The sequence below is a fragment of the Gallus gallus genome, chromosome Z (assembly GCF_016699485.2).
Source record: "Gallus gallus isolate bGalGal1 chromosome Z, bGalGal1.mat.broiler.GRCg7b, whole genome shotgun sequence".
NCBI classification, from domain to species: Eukaryota; Metazoa; Chordata; class Aves; order Galliformes; family Phasianidae; genus Gallus; species Gallus gallus.
This window is the reverse complement of record NC_052572.1, coordinates 1,738,370-1,761,673: the sequence shown is the minus strand read 5'-3', so window position 1 is coordinate 1,761,673 and position 23,304 is coordinate 1,738,370. Positions and strand designations below refer to the sequence as shown.

The following is a 23,304-nucleotide window of genomic DNA, read 5'->3' as shown; positions in this document are numbered from 1 at the left end:
ATGCTTGCTCGGGTTCAGGGGGAAGCCGATCTGCAGCACCATGCTAAGAGCCCTCAGTGGATGCTTAGCTCTCAAGTTTCTCCCATCGCTTCTTGGAGCCACTTTTACTTTTGGCATCCGCAACATCCTGTGGGCAGAGAGTCCCTTGCTTTAATTACACCTTTGATGAAAAAGCACTTCCTGCCATTTAGGGCCTCTGCCCAACCATTTCAGGATTTTTTCTAGCCCTCGTGTTGCAAGACACAACAAGTCGTGGTTCCTCTGGAAAGGAATGGTGCTCTGCAAAGACCGGAGATGTTTCCTGCCCTACAGCCCCACATTGTTTGCCTTTTGCTGGCACGCTCTGCAGTGCAGATCCATTCAAAACTCAAATTCTCATCAGCTCCCCTTTTATTTCAAAAGATTAATATCCCCATTATATTAAGAATTTCTTTGTCTCGGGCCAGGGTTAGCAGGTGACCTTGGCAAACTCCATCCCACCTGCCCTCACACCTGGGCAATGGGCCCAATTGGCACTGGTGTTAATCAAAGCAGCACAGAGAGGCTGCACATCCACCTGCAGATGCGCAGCTGGGAATACATACAGGTCCTGCTTCTGAGATGCAATCCATCCTGCAGGACAGATAGAGGACATCCCTGGTGCACAGGGAGCTCCTTCCGACACCGCACCATGGTACCCACTGTGCACACCCATCCCACCCAGGTCCAACATCCGGGCACTGAGGTCCTGGAGCAGAAGGAGGAGCACCCCCAGGGCACCCCCATGCACGGGGGGCATAAGGAAGAGCCCAGCAGCAGACCCGCCTCTTCCAAAGGCTGCTGCTGCTCCTGCTCACATGTTGATCCTCTTCCACTCCCTAAGGATCACCCTGGAAAGCATTTCCCAGCGCATCCCACCAAGCATCAGCCATAACACTTCCACCTCAACGCAGCCAAACACAGACCATCCACACCTCTCTCCTCGCATCTTCCTAAGGAACACGACAATCAGCCTGCCTGGATTCCAGCACCATCCGAAAACAACTTTACGGCTTCTAATTTTAGCACTAATCTTCCTTTGCCACGGCTGTGTGATTTCTAATTATTTCATCCCCCAGCCTCGCTCTGATGGATCGCTGTACCTTTTCCAACGCCGAGCGACTCGTAAAGGGCTTTTAAAAAATACACCCATCATTCCGTGTTCATTCCCAGTTCCTACACAAATAATATCCTCACGTACGGCTTCATGGGGGAAATATTATTGTTATTAAAATTAAAATTAATAATAATAATAATAATAATAATAATAAAAAGCGATACCAGCTTACTCAGAGAGCTCTGTTTCTCAAGGATGATCCCAGGCTGATCCTGCAAACACCTTTATTCTCTCTTACAAGTTGTTAAAGAGCATAAATCCGTTATCTAGATACGGATCTCTTAATAATTCAGTGCCTTTGGCTTGGCATCACTCCCAGGATATATTTTTTTTCTCTTCCTTTATTTCCAGATTACAACAAATTGAAGAATAACCTGTAGAGAGGAGCAGCGTCGGCACGGACGTTCTATGGGGAGAGCAGCGCTGTGGACATGCACTGGGATGCCCATTTGGGATGTCCCTTGGGATGATAATTTGGGATGCCCACTTGAGATGCCCATTTGAGATGCCCATTTGGGATGCCTTTTGGGTTGCCCTTTGGGATAGGCCTTGGGATGCCCATTTGGGATACGCCTTGGGATGCCCATTTGGGATGCCCTTTGAGATGCCCATTTGGGATGCCTTTTGGGTTGCCCTTTGGGATGTGCCTTGGGATGCCCATTTGAGATGCCCATTTGGGACGTGCTTTAGGATACCCACTTGGGATGCACTTTGAGATGCCCATTTGGGATGCCCACTGGGGACGTGCTTTGGGGCGCCCATTTGGGATGCCCTTTGAGACACCCATTTGGGACATAGAGCAGGGGTGGTGGATGTTTGCCCATTTATTTCCTTCCCCAGGATTTACACTGTGCTCCTAATAAACTGAGTAACTGGACTGGATCCATTCGACCTGTGACATTTTGTTTTAGTTACCCTCAAAGCTTTGACAGCAGCAGCTTAAACACTGAGTTGAGGCACTGGGAAAGCACCTCATCCCCACAGATGCAGAGAGGATGGGAAAAATACCCCGAAATACCCTTCTGCAGTCTTAGGGCAAGCACACTTCTCCTTCTTTTTCCTCCCTTTCACTTCCCAAGCCTGTTTCAATGCACATCGTCCCCCTCCTCGTTGGAAACTCAAGCTGAGCTCCCCACAATTTCCAAGAGTTATGGGCTATTATTTCTTTATTCTCTGCACAATGCCATGCACAGAGTATTTGAGATGGACATTGTCCAAGCAGGAAACAGCCCAGTCAAAGTCCTCAGGCCTGAGTCCCGAAAATGTCACCAACAAGGCAGCACGGAGAATGGGGCTCTGTGCCACGGGGTGCCCAGAGCCCATGGAATGGGGGCTGCCCTCACCCCGCTGCCGTGCCAGGAGTAAAAGCTGATGGTGAGATCTGGGGTTCAGCTTGCTAGCTTTTATTAACCAGCTTTTTTTTTTTTTTTTTGTGGAGGAAACCTACAGGCAGGGTTAAAAATTATAACCCTCTGCCAGCTGATACTTTTATCGGCACGCAGAATTTAATAAGGGATATAAGCATGCTCAGGAAGCCAGCCCTACAGGAAATCATTCATCCTCAGTGTTTCAGAGTAACATCCACAGCGTCCTGCTGGCTTCACTCTCACTCAGTTCTCTTCAAACTCAGCTGTCAGAACTGTGCTTTTCAAGCTCACATCCCGAGCTTTGGGAAGAAGGAAGCTCGAAGCAAACCCTGCCCATGGCTTCATGCATGGCCTCGTGGCACCAGTGAAACCACACCGGGATGCAGAGCAGGGCACGGCTTAGCTCTTTGGTTTCCATTTGTCTACCATGCAGCAAGCTGGGTAGGATGGGGCAACGGACAGCCAGATTTGATGGGAGGTGGGGCTGGGCAGCTTTAGCATCCCTTCCAACTCAACCATGCTGTGATTCTATGATCCTTAAGGTCCCTTCCAACCCAAGCCACACTGGGATTTCTATGATTCCTCAATTTTCAGCCTTTGATTACTTCTGATAGGAGTGGAAAAAAGAAAAAAAAAAAAAAAAAAGAAAGAAACAACCCAAAACCTGTAATTGTTTTTCCAGCCTTCTGCAAGTTGCATTCAAACCTCCCCAGCAGAACAGCCGCCCACCACTGCCAGAATGGTGATGGAGAAATTCCTTCCCTGGAAGTAAAGGAGATTTGTTTGGGTTTTTGGGAGGGAAGTGATGCAGTGGTGATTTCTTTGGAGCACGGGTTATTATTGTAGTGTCAAGTCACTGATCTACAGAGTGAAGGCGTTTAGGGGAATGAAAATCCATGTCGCCAGGAAAGTTTGGCACCTGGCTTCCAGCAACTCTGCTCCATCCAGCCTCTGGGCAAAGGAAGAGAGTTCACGTCTGTGGTACAGCACAGGAACGATCCCAACGGGATTAGAATAAATCACAGAATCACAGCATCATTAAGGCTGGAAATGACTGCTAAGACCAACGAGTCCAACCCCAGCCTGTACCCAGTCCTGCTGCTTCCATCCAGCCACCTGGGCCTGTTGGTGCTCACGTGGCATCACCACCCTCACGGAGACCTGGAGAAATGAAGCACTGTTGGGCTTCAGGAGGCCAGGAGGTGCAAAGCAGCTCAACGTGGGGGTAAGGAAGGCATTCATTTGTCACAGAGTACGGCGGGTTCCGTGACCTGAGCAGAAGGGGTTAATAGACCCATGGGATGGACAACAAGAAACATCACTGCAGCTTGTCTGCATAACCCGGAACGAATTTCGCCCATAATCCATGCAGAGAATGAGAATAGTTACCTAGGGCTGCTCCTGAAAGGTGCTGAGTGCAGTCAAGTGGTCTCAGTTCCCATAGAGTTCTGTATCTCAGGGGCTCTCAGCAGGATCAGCCGTGGAGCCTGAACAAAACAAGACCAGTCATCTTTTGTAAAACAAGCTGTACTGTAGTTTTAAAAGCCCATCCCAACCCCATGTGCTAGCCCCACAGTCCTGTATGGAACAGGATGACAGCACTTCTGTCCATGCAGCCCTTTGTTTTCCAGGGTCCCCTGAGATGCATGGCTTGGGGTGGCCAAGTCCTCCTTCTTTCCCTATAAGGGGAATGGAAGAGGGGAGGAAAACAATGCTCTCTCCTCACTCGCCTAATGGAAGAACAAAAGCACAGTGATCCCTTCCAAAAACGTCTTTTGAGGAACAGACGAGCAAGGCCTCAGTATTTCTGGTTACTGACATCTGGACAAGCTCCAGCCTGGCAGCGCCTTGATGTCCCCTTGTAGGACTCAAAGCCACACAGATCATGGGACACCCCCGTGCAGGTCTTGAACGGATCCAAAACCAACCCAGGACAGAACACGTGGCCACGCAGGCACCCCTGGGCAGGCATGTGCAGATGCAGCCATCCTTATAGCAAGTGCCACATTTGCCGTAGCGCCCATCCACAGTCCCATGGTCGGCCCCATCTGTTTCCAGCCTGCTCCACATCCCAGCAGAGCCACAGCCAGCCCCAAAGCAGGCTCAGACCCGTCACTGCGCAGCTCTGTTGGCTGCAACGCAGCAGAAGGGGATTTCTGTCCCGAGCGCTGCTCATGGAAAGTCCCTGACTGGCCCACGACCATGGAAAAACAGAAAACCTAACTCGAATCCCAAGCTGGTGGCAGGCTGTCTGTGTTTCTCTCCCGTGACCAGTTACCATGGATAGATTTCTGAGGTCGGCAGTGCAATTGTTCGCGGCACCGCTCCCATTAAACAGAAGAGAGCAAATCATCCCGGCTGTAACCCTGCTTTCATTTCCAGAAATACTTTGTTCGTTTGTTTGCTTAAATTATTTCCCTAATTTAAAGAAACAATGCAGCCTTCCAGAGCGATGGCCCAAATCTCTGCAGTCACCCCGCTGTGGCTCATTACTTCCGCACTCATTAACAAGGACGGTTATTTCCCTGAGGTTTAATAGAAAACCTTCTTTCCATCACGCAGAGAGGCATTATGGTAAGTTCAGGCAGACTTGCACTGCCTTCCCGCAGTGCTGTACGTGAGGGCAAGGCACCGGTCCTCCTTGGGGTGCTGCACAAAAGGAGGTGCCCTAAACTGAGCTTTCTTCACCCAAAGCGGAGTGCCCGGATTGCATGTGTTGGGTGGGGAGCTGATGGCCCCACGGGCCTTTTAATTTTGCCTTTTGCAAATCCAGAAGAGGAATGCTCCCCGCTGAGCACCACTCAGAGCTCCATTTGGGGACGGGACCCTGCAGCACCACAGCCCTCACCCCAAAGTGCAGACTGGGTTGTCTCAATGCACCGGGATGAAATTAATGATGCCGGAGGGGCAAATCTGCACCCAGACCCCCCTGGGAGCAGCAGGCGTAGGGTCTCCTTTGCTAATAATCTGGATTCAGCAAGCAGGATACCATCTGACTGCCTGACCACCAGGACGGCCTGCAGAGCTCTTTGCATGGCAGAATCAGATCACCATGGGGAAAAAACACGCAGGTGCTGGTGACGAGGCAGACCCTGCTCCTCGCTCCCCACTGCAACACGCAAGAGGTTAAACAAACACCGACCAAAGCTGCAGTAACATGAGATGAGAAGCAAGCAAAAGCAGATCAGACACACAATATCCCAGGAAAAACAGGTCCAGGAGCTCACACAGCATCTCCCAGCCCTTCTTGCAGTGCATGGCATCAGCACCGCATCGAGCCAGCGCCTTGGCACAGCCTCTCCCTCCCTCCATGCCCATGGCTGGAGCTCTGCCTCGACTTATAAGGGCATCTGCCGTTCTGCAGCCCTGCGGAGCTGCTCCTCAGTATTATTTATACAGCAGGGCTTGTCAAGCAGCAGCTACAGCTATTTGCATGCAGTTTTCTCTCTTTATCCAGAGCTGTGATAGTGCTCTGCGCCTTGGCCAGCCCACCAAGTCATAGTGCATAAAGAACAAATGGTGCCCAGTTCATCCCAACAGCCCGGGTTCCCACAGTCCCTGCTCAGAGGGGGAAGTGCCCAGCTCTGCAGGGTGAGCTGCAATGGCAGGGGCTGCAGGCAGAGCGCACGCTGCCATGAATAATTCAAGCAGAGCAGCTCGAAGCTGGAGGAGAGAGCAGATGTGAGCTCAGCACCCACTCTCAGGCAGCTTTTATGTCATTAAGCAAGGCAAGCAAACCCTAAACCCAAGGAAAAGTTTGGGGTGCTGCACTGTTGACTTCCCAGCCCATCTCACCATACACAACGTGATACCTACGTGATGTTCTACCAGGCCCCCAGCTGACCAAATTGCTTTTCAAGGCAGTTCCGTGATCATTGGGCTGTGGTGCCCATCCAAGAACCCAATCCCACAAGTCCCCAACCCCACGGTCCTCAGCATGTGCTCTTTAGATGGATCCACTCTGGTTTCCCAACCAGCTGAGATCTCTGACCCCACCAGCAAGCAAGTCTACACGTCAAACTGTCCTTGGACAGAACACTATCGACTCTATCCACACTTTCTCCCATCCTTAATCTACTTAAGCTTAATCTTCTGAATTAAAAACATCCTTCAGCACCATCGCCTGTAGCACCCTTGCTCTGCAAGTGACATCTCAGTGGAGTCTGCTACAGATGCTCCACTGCCCACAGAAAGAAAAGGTCAATGTTTCACAAAGAACTGCCTGTCTGGGAGGAAACCCATCCCTGCTGAGAGCAGAGAGGCATTGCAGAGCCATTGCAGGGCACACATCACCATGCCATCCCACACGTGCATGCAAACCAGCTGCTGAGCCAGGTCGTTATGGTCACTGGCCATCTCCAGATGGCAGGATGCAAAGCTGGAGCCTGGGGCTGCACCATCACAGTGGCAGTGCCCTAGAAACCCATTGTGCTGCCGAGGCAGGGTGCAGAGCCATGAGGAGGCAGTGCTGGTAGATCCCATCTCTCCCAGTTCCCTCCTGCTGGGATCCTTGTAGGATCCTGGCTCTTCATGGCCTGGCAACGTGCACTCCTACTCTCGTATGGCCACCACCAGGCTCCCTTCAGCCAAACAACATCATTAAATAAGCTAGCAGAGGTCCATGACAAGCAAACAGGGATGCTGATGGACTTATGGGGGCACTGGAAGACCCACTGGGATGAAAAAACAGGAGCAGCACTACAGGAAAACCCCACGGCTAGAAAGAGAACGCCATGTGATCCATCAGACCAAAGGAAAGACACCACAGGTTTCTTGCCACTGTTCTTGAGTATGTGGCATGCAGGTGGCTCATGGCCCCCCAGACCCTTCTGGTTTTTGATGGTGCCACTGTCATTCACCATAGTCAGACACAGGTCCTGCCTGCCCAGCAGCTCATACACCAACATATCTTGGTGCATATCTTGGAACCAGATGATGCCTGAGGTCCCTCCCAACCCAAGACATTCTGTGACTCTATTCTAAGCTCCCATCTCCTTCCATATGGAAACCATGCCCAGGAAATGAAAAGTTTGGACACAGATGGAGAAAAGCCAGAGATCCAAGAACAGAATCCCCAGGGAGATGTGTGCGCTCCATCCCAACGTACCCATCCAGCCAGCTATTACCCAAGCTCACTTCCCTGGCAACTCAAGGCACCCCTGGAGGCAATGTGAAGGGGAGGAACAAGCACCCATTCCTCGGGAGCAATTTTTTTTGCTAGCAAGTTGGACTCATTTGAGCCATTAGGCACATTTCCCTTCGATACTAACATGAGAACAAACCAAAGGGAGCTCAGCTGGCTGCGCTCCTGCTTTTAGTACATTACATACATTAAAAAAAAAAGGGGGGGGGGGGGGGAATGGGGGGGAAGCTGAGGGGCGGAAAAATAAAAGGTTTTTATCTTTTCAGAGCATATGAAAAGGTACACATTGCTGCCCGGCTGCAGCGCTTGGCCTCGTGGCGCCCGTAATTGGAAGCAGCGTGCTCGACGTCGCGGGCGTCCCATTCAGAAGCACCAGGAGGAAGCATTCCGTTTTTCAATAGGAAACTTCATTGCTGGAAAACAACCCGCCTTCCTCCCCTCTGCAGAAAGCCAAAGGGTGAGCGCTCTGCTAGCGATGCTTTCAGCTCAGAGCTCAGAGCTGCCAGAGGGTGCGTTGCTCAGAGGCACATCGGGTTCTTTTCTACTTGCTTGGGAAAACTCAGAGGCTCCGTTTGCAACTTTTATTTCCATAACCACAAGTGCCAAACAAGCCCATTTTGTAACAGTTTTCCTGAGATTTTCAGCTCTCCACCCGATGTGAGGACCTGGAAAGCACCTGGGTGGATGCACAAGCCTCATCAGCATCCAACGGGGGCATTTTGCACGGGGATTTCCCTAGAGATAAAGCATTTTTTATGGAATTTTATGAGCCTAGGACACCCCTGGCTATGTGGGACTCAGTAAAAGTCATCTTACAACCAACCAAGAGAGTAGGTTTTCTGGAAGGAACAACAGGGGCTGTGGAGAAAGTTAATCTGTGAGAGAACTATAGGGACTTAAAGAGCTGTAGGGCCATGAGGAGCTGTAGGGCCATGAGGAGCTGTGGGGCCATGAGGAGCTGTGAGGCCATGAGGGGCTGTAGGGCCATGGGGGGCTGCAGGGTCATGAGGGGCTACAGGGCCATGAGGGGCTGTAGGGTCATGAGGAGCTGTAGGGCCATGAAGGGCTACAGGGCCATGAGGGGCTGTAGGGTCATGAGGGGGTCCTGTAGGGCCGTGAGGACAGGAGATGCCTAGTTCAGGACTGCCAGGGATGGGTGCACAGCCCCACCAGGCTTCTTCAAAGGTTCTTCAGCAAAGAACTCACAGAGGGGAGATCTTTACCATGAGGGTGGCACTGGTGCCCAGAGCTGTGGGTGCCCCAGCCCTGGAGATGCCTGAGGCCATGGAGGGGACTCTGGGAAGCCTGAGCTTGTGGGGGTACCCAGCCTATGGCAGGGTGTGGGGCTCGGGGGGCTTTGAGGTCCCTTCCAACCCAATCATTCTGTGATTCTATGGTTCTATGATTTTACTGTCCCAAGGACCTGCTCTTAGTGGCAAGTCCCATCGTGCACCCTATGAACACCCAACAAGCCAGGAAAGTCAAGCAAACCTTCCTCTCTGCTCTCCATCACCCTGCATGTTGGGCTCAAGACTCCAGACTCCCCTAACGCTGGAGCTGATTGCCCCACTAAACCCCAACAAACCTTTCAGCAGACAAACAACAAGCATCTATTTTTTGCAAGCTGGCCTCATTGTTGCTGTGCTGTCACGCTGAGCCACCACCAAAGCTTTCCTAGAACTCATTAACAGCGATGGCTGCAGCACCATTCCATCTGGCCCTCCTCTTCAAGGGCAGGGTGGGGGCACTCAAGTGCTCATAGGCCTATTGTCCCACAGAGTGACTCCTGCACAGCGCAGTGAAGGCTGAGAGAGCCTCCTACAATGGGACCCGAGCGTGGGTACATGTTTCTGGGATTATGAGGAGGAAAAATAAGAAGATGCCTCTTGAAGAGCCTCCGTGGCTCTTTGCGTGACAGCTCACAATAACAGACGGGGCAAAACAGAGCAAAGCTGATTTAAATTATGCAACTCCAGGGACGTGGCGTTCACTTAGGCTTCAAGAAATCACCATTTCTTAGAACTGCTAGCATCCACGTCCGCGTGCATCCCACACATGCATGCCTCTGCTAGAGCTCTATGGGGTGTTTGCTCATTGTCCAGCAAATGCTACGTCCCTTCCATGAGGAGATGGAAAAGGTGCAAATGATCAAAATCGTCTGCAGCTCAGCCATTCTTAAACAAAAACATCCTTTAATTTGTATCTGATGGCAAATGGGGACGGACGCATAGGTACGGGATTACATAGGCACGTTCCAAAAACCATTCCCAACACAGCATTCATCTCCTGCCCCACGAAGCATTCATTCTCTGCTTGTACATGTGGTTGCACGGGCCATTTTTACTTGTTTTTTATCTATTTCATCTTTTTCATCCATTTTTATCATCCACCTTGGAACGGCAAGGGGGTACCCAGGGGTGACGGGAGAAGGGGGTAAAGGGCCAGGAGCTCAGCAGTACCCCATCCTCTTATTTCTCCCAGCTTTGCCTGGGAAAAAGGTGACTCAGGGGAAAAGTGAAAGGAACCTTGAGTGGCATGAAGGTGGGACAGGCAGCACCTGGTCTGGCACGCTCCAAGCACCTGCTCTGGCATCTGGCAATGGGGGAGAGCCCAGCTGGGTCGTGGCAGCAGATGTTCCCATGTGGGGCTCTCTAAACAAGCCACAGAAGTGTTGTTGAAACTTCTTTTACAGAGATATACACAGTCATCAGTCTGTCCTGCAACAGATGTGGGATGGGAGGGGATATACGTGGGGGTATTTAGGACTTTTATCATCTTCCCAAAGAAACACTTCTTATTATAGATGGCAAAAAGTTTGTAAAACGTCAAGTGCTGAATGTGCTCATGATATGTTAGATGGGGAAATTCTTGCATGTAACCTAATCTAATCTACCTCTTGATGAATTTACAGTACCACATTCCTCATCATGGTTTCAGAGTGGTATTTAAGAGCTGATGCTTGTGAAGATAATGTTAAAAGGTAAATGGATCCTCAGTTCATTGTGCTTCTCACTAGAAAGAAGAAAAGAAAGGGGGAAAGAGGGAAGGAGAAAGAAGAATGAACAAAGAACAGTGAACAAAGAAAAAAAAAGAAGAAAAAGAAGTTGAAAGTTGAAAAGTAGAAAGTAAGAATAAAGAAAGGAAGGAAGGGAGGAAGGGAGGAAGGGAGGAAGGGAGGTGGTAAGGGGTAAGGGGAAAGGAGAAAGGGAAGGGAAAGAAAAGGGAAAAGGGAAAAGGGAAAGGGAAAGGGAAAAAGGAAAGGGAAAGGGAAAGGGAAAGGGAAAGGGAAAGGGAAAGGGAAAGGAAAAGGAAAAGGAAAAGGAAAAGGAAAAGGAAAAGGAAAAGGAAAAGGAAAAGGAAAAGGAAAAGGAAAAGGAAAAGGAAAAGGAAAAGGAAAAGGAAAAGGAAAAGGAAAAGGAAAAGGAAAAGGAAAAGGAAAAGGAAAAGGAAGCAAAGAAGACAAATGGAAAAGGAAGAAAGATGAAAACAAAAATGGAAAAAAGAAAAAAGCAAACAAAAAGGAGAAAAAGCAAAAAGAAGAGGGAAAGGAAAAGGGAAAGGAAAATGAAAAACATAGGAAAAAGAAGGAAAAAAGGGAAAGGAAAAAGAAAAAAAGAAAAAGGAAACAGGAAGAGAGTGAAGAAAGAAAGAAAAGAGGGGAAAAAGAGAAAAGAAAGAAAATCCAGGGAATTGATAGTTTCTATATATTTAAGGAACAACTTAATGCCATTTTTAAATAAGTCTAAGTCCTTCCTAATAAGATGCCTAACAATGTGTGAATTATACAGCCATAAAACTGATACTTCCACCTGACATTTGCTGGTAGGAATAAATCAGATCTCAGAGAAGAGACGTTGGGATTTCAATGGGCATTATCATAACTTTAAATGTATTAGTGGTGATGTGAAAGCAGGACATTGTTACACAGACAGACACGCTGTGTTCATAACCAATGGTAATTTGGAGAACGCATAATTTGCTCCTACCAAAATAGCACAGCATGTGGTTTTTTTGCCCTTTTTAGTATATCGCCTCATCGTTTCTTTTGGCCTGTTGAAAGAAATGTGCTCTGCACAAACTGAGCGAGAGCTCAGACCTTCCTCAGCTCACACAAAACAGGTGGACACACACCGGGGAAATGGAGGTTTTTAAAAGCAATTAATAGGATAAATAGAGGACTACAGAAATGGAGATGGAACCAAAAGAGGAGTTGGTTCAAAAGCAGAATTGTGGAATCGTAGGATCACCAGGGTTGGAAGAGACATCCAAGATCATCCAATCCAACTGTCCAACATACCACCAACGTCCCCCACTAAACCATGTCCCGCAGTACAACATCTGAATGCTTCTTGGACACCTCCAGGGATGGTCACCCACCGCCCCCCTGGGCAGCCCATCCCAGTGCCTGACCACTCTTTTGGAGAAGAAATTGCTTCTAACATCCAACCTGAATCTCTCCTGGTGCACCTTTGGTTATGGCATGGTGGAGACCTACCAAAAAACGAATAGAAGGGGAAAAACAGCAACAACAACAAAACCCATTGGAGGAAAGCAGTGCCGTGTCCCAAGCACAGCGGCAGGGCAGAGCCTGCACGCCCTTCTGTTTCACTGCAGGCAAACCCTAACTATTGTAGCACATTTATTTCCAATGAATCACGTCGGAGCTACACGATCAAACCCCAGACTCTCTCTGGGAACACGGGGATTGTTGTCATTGTTATTTTATTTTTATTCTCTGAGCTCAGGAGGTCTGCAACGGATCGGAGATGCCAGCGAGCTCAGGCCACCTCAAGTCACAATGAATGCATTTCCCACACCCCTGAGCCATTCACTGGAAGGGTTTGTCTGGAAACCGGAAAACAAAAGTCATCATCACGCTTATATTTAGAAAATGCTGCAGATCTGAGGGCTCTGACCTCCTCCCATCCACACCTGCCCTGGGACGCAGCGAGGTCAGAGCCCATCTGCACGGGGTTCGATCTGCTGGGACTTTCCATCCCAACCAGACCCGCAGTGAGAGCGGACAGAACGCTCAGTGCCTTTCCAAAATGCCTTCTGCCATCCCTAAGAATTAGCATCTGCACTTTGCCACTCGCACAGCTGCAGCGTGACAGCCAGGCTGGTGCCAGCATCCATCAGGATGGCTGAGGGGACGGGAAATGAGTCCTTGGTGTCAGCTGTCAGAGATCCTGGTTGTGCAAGAGAGGGCCTGGTGGAAAAACCCTATAGGATTGAATGGGGAATTTCATCCTTTGCATCTTTTCCCCTTAAAAATTGGACAGAATGTCTGCAAGCACTTGGAGAAATCAACCGCTTGTCTATGCTGCTAGCTTTCAGAACATGATGGTTTTGTTATTTATCCACTCTTTTTCTCTTTATTTTTTCTGTCAATTTGGCTATTCCTGCAGCAGAAGTAAGAGTTAGGTGCCCAAATTGTTGGCCAATGTGAGCCACATACGCAAAATTTCATTGCAGTAAAGAGCAGCAAGACCCGAGCTGGAAAGGATGCTTCCATCAACATTAACCCCCCAAACTACTTTTTTTTTTCATATAAATATTTCTTCCTCTCTCCCCTGCTACTGATTTAGGGGCACAGAATCACGGAATCATAGAATGGCCTGGGCTGGAGGAGACCAGTTCCAACCCCCGTGGGACATCACTCATCACTGCCCATACCTGGACACAGAGCCACTGACCACGTTCCTTTGGCTGCAACCATCCAATCAGTTCCTCATCCACTGAACAGTTCAGCCTTCAAATCCATATCTCTCCAATTTAGAGATAAGGATGTGGTGCAGGACCATGTCAAAGGCCTCAGACAGCCAGGTAGGTGCCAGCAGTTGACATGGTTAGTGGGCATGGTGGGGGTGAGTTGGGGTTGGCCTTCACGACCTTGGAGATCTTTTCCAACCTTAATGATTCTACAATTCTACTTAGGCTCATGGTGAGGGTGGGTTGGGTTTGGGGATCTTGGAGGTCTTCTCCAACCTTAATGATTCTGTGATTCAATTTAGGGACACGGTCAGTGGATGTGGTGAGGATGGGCTGGGGTTGGACTTGGTGTTCTTGGAGGTCTTTTCCAACTTTATCAATTCAGTGATTCTCTGATTGCCCTCTTCCACCACGGCAGTGGATATCAGCTTTGGCTTTGGTAACACACTGAAATGGGAGCAAAGATATGATGTGTTAAATAGCTACAACGGATCTCACGAGAAGTCAGCACTCAATGAATGATGTTTGTGGCAGAGCCACCCTTCTTGCTGCACAGGCCAACCCTGGAGGGGCATCACGAGGAAAAAAAGAAAGGATTGTGTCAATGCGCTGGCATCTGGAGCCATCCCAGCAGCAGATCTTAGACTGCAAGACAGATTTTGTTTGTTTGTTTTGCACTGTTGCTTGCCAGTGCAGAACCTCACTTTGGGCATTTGTCCTAATGCACAATTTGCATGCCAGATGCTCTTTCGTACTGCTAATTGTTGAAACAAAGTGGGTACTGAATGAGGTCCTTTGAGGTTGGCGGGGGGCTTCAACCACAGCCAGCGTTGAGCTAATTCTGCTTCCAATGAATGGAACAGAAAACGCACATTGGCCAAATGCTATCCACTGTTGTTTGTGAAAGCACTGGAACAATGGTGAATGCCCTCAGAAATTCTTTCCTCTGCTAAGGTGAAACCACATGCTGGCCTCTGTGTGGCCTCATGTGGCACTGATGCCAGACACGGGTGACACTGAATGCGCTTCAGAATTTGGTATCTGCCTGCACAAACAAGGTTTGATTTTTGGGTGGTGCCGCCTGGAGCCAGGAGTTGGGCTTGAAGACCCTTATGGATCCCCTCCAACTTGGGATATTCTATGATTCTAAGCTGTTTCCAGCCCTTATCAGCTGAAACTCTGACATCTCAAAGAAGCACCCACTCTGAGCGTGGATGGTAAAGGCACACTGAGAGCCCACTGCTGTGCAGGAGCAGAAGGCGACCACGTCCCTGAGGGCACCCCTTGGCTTCCACCAACACATTTGTATTTAATTTGCTGTTTCCTCACTCAGTCACGCTATCAGCAGGCCTTTCCACGCCTCTCTGTGGTTTTAAGTGGCTGAAATAACTCAGTACATCACTGAACGCTGCCTTCTCCCTGCTCCCACATCACTTATGAACTGGTGGCACAGCTCAGGCACCTGTAGGATACCCGTGGTACCACGGTGACAAATGAACATCTCCTCCTTTCCTCTGTTTTCTGTCTTTTATACTACCATTAATCCACCAGAAAATCTCGTCCTGTGACAGCTTAACTTCTCCGGGAGCCTTTGGTAAAGGACAGTGCCAAAGTGTTGGGGAAATTCAAGGACACCCTATTGAGTGGGCCATTTTTCTCCCCATTCCTGTCTCCTCCACAGAACTCGAACAGATTGATGGAGAACGACTGCACTCTGTAAAACCCAGGCTGACTCTTCCTCTGTATATCACATTTATTCATCCGCCCATGAATGCAGCTCCGGAGATTCAACAGAGCTGTCTGGTGTGGAAGCAAAAACAGTGAGCACGGCTGGTCCTGCCTGAACCCAGCACTGCCTTACCTTGGTGTCCTCCCGTTCCCATCTCTATTTATGCAGCCGAGTGGCAGCTGGAAAACTCAAGGTTGCATTTTCTTAAAGCTCTCAAGTAAACTCAAGAGTTCTCGTTCACAATTACTCTTCATTGCATTGATTTGCTCTAGAATCTCCCCCACTAAAACTCTTCTTAAGGACACTCCATTTTGCTTGCCGTCCACAAAATAAGGGCTCCTTCCAAGCTACAAAGTGATGCAAATAATTAACACAACATTTCTGCCACAGCCCTTGTTGCTATTCGCTGCTCCCTTTCTCCCTGCCATCCACAGACGTCCTACCTGGCTTCCTGCTGCTCCTATCCCTGGAAGTATTCTGTTGGTGCCCTCTACATTTTTGCCAAGCTGTCCCTCAACGCTTTTGGCATTATGACAGTTACACATTTAGGTTGCTATTTTTCACATTTTCAAGTGCTTTTTATTTTTTCCTGCTTTTCCTCAACTGGATGTCAATTCAATTTCGGCTAATTGTTTCCTTTGATTTACTGTTTAATTACACTTGGGTTCTTGGGCAGTAAATGGGATTTCAGAGGTGGAATGTGTTTTTTGGAGTTTTTAACAGTGAATCACTCACGGGCTTCCACTTCACCTGCATTTTACCTTCTGAGCTGCCTCTTTTACCTGTGCTACCAGCAACTTCCATTGTTTTACAGAGCCAGCCTTACAGATGCTGGGCATTACCAAAGAATCATAGAAGAACAGGATCATGAAGGCTGGGAAACACCCTCGAGATCCCAAAGCTCAAGCCCACCCCTTCACCACTGTGCCCATTGACCGTGACCCTAAATAGAACCATAGGATCATTAGAGTTGAAGAAGACCTCCAAGACCCCCAAGTCCAACCCCAGCCCACCCCCACCATGCCCACTGACCATGTCCCCAAGTGCCACATCTCCACAGTTCCAGAACACCTTGTAGTAGGCTCTGGGAGTGCACTCCTTGAGGAATTCTGCATGTGCACATTGCCCTGTGGCCAAGCACTGAATGCGAGCCGCGTGCAGAAGCAAAGCCCCCACAGACCAGCCATAGAAAATTCAGGCTGAGTCACCCCACCTGGCCCCAGTTAGCAGCCAGGAGCCAGAATGTTTCTGTGTGTTCAGCTGGGCTGTGCCTCCATCGCTGCCAGGAGCACCAACAGAGAGCAGATGAGAGATCTGAGATTGGGCTTCTCCGGATATCCCAGGAATAACAACGTTGAGAGTGCTGGTGAATAAATACGGACAGAGAAACGCTGAGCCCCACAGTTCCCCTGCAGCAGAGAGACTCTGAAAGCTCGGGGTCTAGAAGCACGCTGGGGAGAAGGGACCCAGCTCTGAAGGCTGCTATGGAAATGTGATGGTACCCAGAAAGTCAGGGCCAAGCTGCAGCCGTAACATTTAATTCTGCTGGAGCTGCACCCGAGCTCTCCATTGACAAGGAGCTCCTCACACAGAGCAGATGGGGATGGCATCGTCCCCACTTCGGACTGGGATCACACCACCCATCAACACACGGAGAGCACGGGACAGCGCGTGCTCCCCAGCACTGCACACACCTCATTTGGAGCCCCTCTGATGGGAAGCCCCAGGATGACTCACTCCCTTCCATCAAACATCTTTGATTCAAACAGCTGCGGGGCTGTGCGCACCTGGCTCTGAACTGTGCAGCTGATGCCCACGATCTCTACGCAGCAGATGAACTCACAGCCACTCTGCTCCAAACCCTGCATCTGCAGCAGAGCCCAGGCAGAGCAGCTCTGGGTTGGGCAGGAGGAAAATCGGGGACGGACGCACAGAAATGGCATCGCAGCGAGCAGAGGGGTTGGGACTTCTCCAGGACGAAGCCAGCTGTCACCCTACAGCAGCGTGAGGCCACTTCTGCCCTTTCCCCCCCAACCAGCCCCAGGTTTGGCCAAAATGAGGGCCGTGTGCTCTCCTAAGTAGGGCACTGAGCTCTGAGGCCGCGGTGCTTGGCACGGCGCAGGGCAGCGCCCCCAGCTCCATCCATCCCCCCATATTTATGTTACTGCCGTGGGGATCCATTTTGCTGATGGTGCTGCCTTGCCCTCCCTCTGCCCTCCACAGAATTTCATTAGCAGTGCCATGCCCGCCGGGGGACAAAACCATCTTTTATTCCTATTTTATTCCTCCCCTCTGTGCATCACACGACCCACCAGGAGCCCCGCAGCAGCATGCACCGGGAGCCCTGCAGACAGGACCCGGTTCTGGTGGACCCAGGTGGGACTCAAGCACTGCACACCATCGGCCTTCAGAAACTCCAGCTTCACTGCCGCGATGGGAAGGAAATGTTTTTCTCCCTGGGGGTTACAGGATGGTTCTATAGAGGCATGCGGGGGAGCACAGCGGGATGTTAACTAAAGCCCAGCTCTGCGGAGATGAGTCTCCATCACTGCGCTCCTTGAAAGCAGTGGGAACAGCTGTAGGGTGACCCCGGGCTCAGCCCCCACCAGGCAGTAGCACTGCCTGCATGAGGCGTGGGAGGGAGAGAGAGAGGATGCACAGATTTGTACTCCATCTCAGTGCTGCATCAAGGACATGTTTCCGTGCCAACACACCGCTTCCCGAACTCTCCTTTAAGTCCTTGCTTGGGATACAGACAGAGCCACCCGGACTGCAGATCAGGAATTTCCCACCCTCTCCTCCCACCTCGATGACCTGAGCACCCACGCTGCAGATCTGCCTATTTCTGATCCCCCTGGGTATATATCCAAGGTGTCCCTCTCCCCCTCCCCTTTCCCACGAGGGTAAGGTGCAGCACACCGTAACACCTTACCCACGTCACCTCCATCACTCCTCCGTCTGCTCTTTATGCAGCAACAATTACACTTTGCTCAACTTTTCCATTAACCCAAACAGCCCTGAGTCATGTCTAATGAACTAGCAGGTTTTGCTTTCCATCTGATTCAGTACTCACGTCTGCATGCATCAGACAGATGCAAGAGGTTCGGTCCCCCAGTGCCTCGCAGGGACACATCAGTCTGGCTGCTCTGCAGACAGGAATGACTCCCTGAGATGCCAGACAGCTCTGAATGAGGTCCAGGATTTATCCTAGGAGCGTCTGGCTGCACAGACACTGCAGGCACCCCTAGGACTCATCTGCTAAAAGCACCCTCCACCCGCGGATGAGGCTCTGCAGCATGCAGCTCACAAGCCCCATGTGGTGAAGGCAGCTGAACTGGGAGCACTGGGACTCACAGGGCTGCACCTCAGAGCTGCTCTGGCTGCTGGACAGGCTCTCCACTGTCCCATAATGGTTGATGGCTGTCCCAAGTGCTGGGGCACATGTGTAGGTGCCTAAAGCACTGCAGGTGGTTCCTCAACTGGGGTCGTTAATAGGGTCTGTCCACTAAGAGGTCTGTTCTTCCTCAAGACAGCTAGGAGCTTCACACGCTGCTCAGCCCTCCATCAACTCTGACCCTCAGCCTCAGACTTCCGTGGGCAGAGGAACAGTGGAGGTCTCAGATTTTGTCCCTTAAAGGAAGCCAAGCGGTGCGGACCCAATGCAAACATGGGAAAGTATGATACTTCTGGAGTCTCACTTCCCATAGCCAGTCCAGTTGAGGAAAAAAAAAAAATCAGGAAAAAGTGGGTTTAGATAAGCAAGGAAAAGTGGCAGAGCTCAGAGCTCCCAAAGCACCAAAAGCTCACACCTCCTGCAACTGTCTGCAGGCTCAGGACGATGCTGCTCAGATGCACAATGGTAGCCTGGCAGCAATGCTGAGCAGTGCATTTTGGGCTTGGCTGCTCAGAGAAGCAAGGCTCACTGTACGTACGTGGGTCTTTCAGTACAACACCCGCTCACACCATCACTTCCGCTCCAGTTTCAAGGGGAGGAATGGTGGCAGGAGGTTAGGAAGCTCATAAAGTCTTCATGAAAACAGGCAAGCGTATCCAGAGAGAGCCACCGAGTGACACTGCTGAAAGAGAAGCTGCAACGTGAGCCTGACACCCAACCACTCCACGCAGAGCCCCGCACACCCAGCCAGCCCCACGCACATCAGGGCAGACCCTATCCCAAAGGATTTGCTCCTTCGAGCTCTGAACCTGCAGGCACAGGACATTGCCTCCAGCAGGATCCTCTTCCACCACTGGAGCAGCACGTGGGTGCTCCTGCAGCCCCCTCATATCATCTGCTCCTCTCCTGCCACGACAGCAGAGGCTCTGACCTCCCATCTCAGCAGTGCTGCTCCCATCGCCACCCTTGGTACAAACCAAGGGAGAGCCCCATCTGCAGCCCTATTTGAGCATCACCCCACCTCTGCGGTGCACACTCTGCTTCTCGCCCTGGGAGCCCGACCAGGAGCTGGCTACGCTCCAGCCCGGCGCTGGGGCTGCAGTCTGTGCTATTGTCACCATTTAATGAGAGGAAATTATCGTTAATGCTGATTTTAGCCTTTTTTTTTTTTTTTTCCCTTCTTTAATTTATTTCTTTTAATGGTTTTCCCAGAAAAAACTGCACCAGTCTCTGGCTTTACGCGGCGTGCTGCCACCTGAATGCTAATGAGTGCCAAGGGGACCCGGCGTGTCACTGGGCTGCAGCAGAGCCATGCGCTCCCTGCCAGACAGCAAATTGATTTCCAAATGGCTCCGATGGCAGAAGGTGGCTCACAGCTTGGATCTGCACAATTACCTGAGCACTTCTCTCTCTGGGCTCTTCTGCTGCTTGAAAATAATCTCAGCTGCCAGCATGGGTCTCCCAGATGGAGAGAGGTGAGACCCTGGCACTGCTGAGCAGAGAAGTGTGGGTGCTCTTCCATCTATGGAGGTGTCCCGTGGATGGGGCCCTGGGCAACCTGAGCTGGTGGGAGGGCAGACAGATCACAGCCTGTAGGGGTGAAGGGCTGTAAGGTCCCTTCCAACCCAACCATTACATGGTTCTGTGGTTCTGTGATCTTCAAAGTCCCTTCTAACCCAACCATTCTATGGTTCTATGATCCTCAAGGTCTCTTCCAAACCAACCATTCTATGGATCTGAAATCTTCAAAGTCCCTTCTGACCCAATCATTCTATGATTGTGTGACCATCAAGGTTCCTGACGATCCAACTATTCTATGGCCCTGTGTTCTTCAAGGTCCCTCCCAACCCAACCATTCCATGGTTCTGTGTTTATATGATCTTCACGGTCCCTTCCAACCCAACCATTTTATGGTTCTATGATGTTCAATATCTCTTCCAACCCAACCATTTTATGGTTCTATGATGTTCAATATCTCTTCTAACCCAACCATTTTATGGTTCTATGTTTTCATAATGCCATGATTCTGTGATCCCATGATTCTATTATTCTGTGACACCTTTTCATCCCCTCACCGTCAGAGCACTTTTTTGCCCTGCTTTTGGAGCGAGGCTTGGAGGAGTCCCATAAAAAAAAAAAATACAGATGGCTCAGAGCTAAGGAAGGGCCCCGTTTGTCTGTTTGACTGATTGCTGAAGAAACTGCTAAATCAATTAGGCTGCTGTGCGTGGGCCAGAACAGACCGACCTTCTCCATTCCCTCCTTGCCAAAAGCCCCGTGCGTGAGGCTGAGGGCAAAGAGTGTGTGGTGCGAGCAGTAAGGATGTCCCCAAAGAGACATAGCTCAGCTCAGGCACGCTGAGCCCCGCTTCCAAAAGGCTCATCTTGTCCTTGGCCTGCTCAGGATGGGAAGGAGGTGATGCCAGAAAGGCACAACTGCTGCAGGCTGAGCCCAGCCCCCAGACGGATGCAGACTGGGACAAGGGGGAGTGAGGGAAATCTGAAACGCTCCCATTAACCCGTGGGTAACATAAGCAGTGGCCTCAAAGATAGCGTTTCATCTGTTCCCACACACTGCTGCATCTCGGTGCACTCAGCAGCTGGAATGCGACAGGCTGAAGTGCAATTTATGGAGCGCTCCGTGACCTCGAGGGATGAACGGGACTGCAAGATAGCATTTATTAGTACTGTTTTACATTAAAAGTAGCATGGCTCCTCCGTGGTTTACATTTCTGGGGCACCTTTCATCTCCAAAAGATAACAAAAGCATCCCACAAATAATGGGCGTGAGCCAGAGCCTCGCCACCAGCTCTCCCCATGCTCATACCTGCTTATATCAGGGCACAGAGGAATTCAGATCTCCTGCTCTGTCTGTAGATGCCTCCCATAACAGACAGCACGCCACTCCAAAACCCCGCTGTGCCCACATGAAAACAGCCAACATTCCATAGCACATCCCTTCCTTTGTACAGCTATGCAGGCACTGCATAAAGGAGAATCAGAGGCACCCAAAAATAGGTATGGTTCAGGGGGTGTTGTGCAGCTGGACAAGCCAGAACTCCTTCAGCACCAATGCTGGGCTGCTGTGGTTGGAACTGAGGGGCGGGATGCAGGACCTACAGATGCACAGAGCCTCCTGGAACCCATGGACCACCCTAAAGCTATGGGGCCGTGCACATGCCCACTCATGCCATGGTGCCCAGAGCATCCCCACTGACCCCAAAGGGACAATCCATCCCGTCTGCAGAATTAGGGCCACAGCAGACAAAGCAAACGAAGAACAGTGGTGAAGACCTGCCTTATGACCTACCCGGATCAGTTCTCAACCAGATCCCACATTGGTCACCGCCACTGCAGTGAGAATGAATTTTGCATTGGGCCCTGCAACCTTTTCTTCTCTCAGCTTCCCTGCTAAGTGAGCTTTGAAAAACCCTGTGTTTGCACTGGTTTAAAGCACAAAAGCTCCGAGCTGAGCATGCTGCAAAAGGAGAAGGAAACCAGGCAGGAGTCATGCAAAAGAGAAACCCCAACATCCCAGCTCCACGTTCAGCTTTGGGCTCAACCTCGTTGAAGGCATCTCGCCACAGCTGGGACCACTCAGAGGAGTGCAGCCATTGCCTTCCCAACATGTATCCAAAGCTGTGGTGAGCAGCAGGTTGGCATCCCATAACGCCCATGGGAAGGGATGTTCAGCATCACCCAGCAAACTTCTGTCTGCTCCCCTAGAGGTGACACAAAGCTGACCCTGGAGGTGCTTAACAACCATGGAGATGTGGCACTTGGGAACATTGGTCAACGGACACAGTGGGATAGGTTGGGATTGGGCTTGGGGATCTTGGAGGTCTTCTCTGACCTGAATGATTCTGTGGTTCTATGATCTCCATCCATCAGTGCACAGGTTGCTGCAACCTCCAAGATGCCCTCAGTATTTCTGCAAGCGCCACCTCCTCTCTGCAGGGAGTGGTAACAGGACAGAACGCTGCCTCCTCACCACGGATTTCCAGAGGATGGCTTAAGAGAGGGGAAAGAAAAGGTGCAAAGGATTTCATGCTCTGGGTTTGAAATCCAGCAGTGCTTTCCAAGTCATTTTTGCACAACCCTGTTAGGATTTCTATTTGGATTTCAGCAGTTTCCTTCCTGCTGAGCATTACTCACTCCCCAGGGCAGCACAGTTTCCTACAGAGCCTTAAATGAAATTATCAGGGGCTCACAACTACCATGGGAAGGAACCCACATCAGGCCACACATCACAGAGAAGGGAAAACCTTCCGGTCTCTATTCTGCAGGGAAAGGCAAGCCAATAGAAGGCAGGCACAGCCCATGGCAGAGCTGAGACGTGTAAAGGGATTCCAGAGAGCAGTGCCAGGGAACCAGCCAGGGCTGATCCTCAGAGCTCCATGAAGCCCTTCACATCCCCCACTCCAGGGTACAGCTGGCCTTTCTGGCATGCTGCTGTTGCACATTAAGCCTGTCATCAGCCAAACCCCACAGACCCCCCTCTCTGTAGGGCTGCACTCTGGCTCCCTGTCCCCCAGCACGGACATCCATCCAGGATTACACCAACCACGTGCCTAATCATTCTCCTGCTGAATTTCATGTGTGTTGGTGATTGCCCAGTGAATCTACCCAGATTTCTCTGTGGGACTCTCTACCCTCAAGGGAATCAGTGGCTCCTCCTGTTGTAGCATCGGACAATACTTTGTTAACTTTGTTAGCGTGCACTCAACTCCTTTGTGCACGCTATTGATAAAAGGATCTAAGAGAACTGGCATGAAAGTTGAGCACAGCTTCCCACAGGTCCTCCTCAGCTCACCAGGGATGAGTC

The 23,304-nt window shown here is 50.5% G+C and overlaps 1 protein-coding gene across 6 annotated transcripts in view; it reads right to left on the bottom strand.

Annotated features, from left to right (window-relative positions):
* ZBTB7C (zinc finger and BTB domain containing 7C) overlaps positions 1 to 23,304 on the bottom strand; it is a 105,771-nt gene that overhangs the window by 65,182 nt on the left and 17,285 nt on the right. For all 6 annotated transcript variants that reach the window (XM_046905682.1, XM_040656622.2, XM_004949017.5 and 3 more), the window contains exon 2: positions 3,892 to 3,989. The gene's annotated coding sequence lies outside the window, so the exon portion shown is untranslated. The remainder of the gene's footprint in view (positions 1 to 3,891; positions 3,990 to 23,304) is intronic.